We start from the raw sequence: 1,412 nt of genomic DNA, 5'->3' as shown, positions 1-1,412 counted from the left end.
AACCCACCCCAAGGTGTTCTGCCCATGCAGACAAGGCGCCAATCTGCGTGCAGGCAGGAACACCACATTTGGCGTCCAACGTGGACTCTACATTTGGCGCCCTCATTATGCTGCAGTGCTAAACAATCCTCACACTTGTGGCAATCCTCCTTCCTCAAGATCCTGAGTGCTGGATTCACAAACCTGCCTATCCCCAAGTCCTGGTTCTAAAGGAGCTACTAGATGTTTTTTACCTCCTCATTTTTTTTATTTAATGTACTGTACTGCTGACACACCAGAAGAGGGCATCAGATCTCATTACAGATGGTTGTGAGCCACCATGTGGTTGCTGGGAATTGAACTCAGGACCTCTGGAAGAACAGTCAGTGCTCTTAATGGCTGAATGGTCTCCATCCCCCAAATTCTGGATCTTAATACAGACTCTGTCTGTAAAGNGTCTGCCAAGAGTAGCTCAGGAGACAGCTCACTTGCCAGGTGTTGGTAGCACATAGCTACAGATGCTGTCTGTATGCAGGTGAGGTCAAATGATGTCGAAGGCTAGAGTCCGTGATAGGGCAATAAAAAGGAAGGCGGGGCTAAGAGTTTCAGAAAGAGAGGACCAGAGACAGACAGGGAGAAGGATGGAGAAAGATGGAGGAAGAGGACATAGCGTATCCATGTGGCTTGAGATAGCCACAGGTAGCTACGGATATCATAGAAGAGCAATAGGGTAATGTAGAGCAATTTGTCCAATTTAGGGGAGTGGTTTGTGTTTCTATCAATTACATTTTGAGTTGTTTGTGTGGGCATTTTGGGTGTTGAGAATTTACTGATATAAATCTGACTGATAAAATACAAGCTTCTGGGGCTTTGATTTTACTGGGCTAGCCTGGGGGGTCAGGGGGGAAGGCAGATGGCTGGGAAGATACAAGCAGTTCAGAGGCAGGCAATCTGTGGAGAAAAGGAAGACTAAGATGGAGAGGTTTGCTGCTCCCAGTGTGGGAAGGGAGACCGGGTTACTGGAGCACAGCTGGCATTAGCATGGATTGTTAATAATTACACACAACACATACCGTTAATCCCAGCACTGGGAGGCAGAGGCAGGCAGATCTCTGTGAGTTTAGGGCCAGCATGGTCTACAGAGTGATTTCCAGGACAGCCAGGGCTACATAGAGAAACCCTGTCTCGAAAATAAGAAAGACAACAACAACACAAAGAGATGCTTCAGTTTATTTCAGCCTGGGGCCTGGAATGGATGGTACCCCCTCTATTCTCCTTAGGCAGCTCCCTCTTGGGGTAAAGGGATGACTCAGGTTAAGAGCACTGACGGTGAGTCAGGTATGGTGGCACATGCCTTTAATCCCAGCACTCGGGAGGCAGAGGCAGGCAGATTTCTGAGTTTGAGGCCAGCCTGGTCTACAAAGTGAGTTCCA

Source organism: Mus pahari, chromosome 6 (assembly GCF_900095145.1).
Source record: "Mus pahari chromosome 6, PAHARI_EIJ_v1.1, whole genome shotgun sequence".
NCBI lineage: Eukaryota > Metazoa > Chordata > Mammalia > Rodentia > Muridae > Mus > Mus pahari.
The sequence above is the reverse complement of the archived record's forward strand: the minus strand, read 5'-3'. Positions refer to the sequence as shown.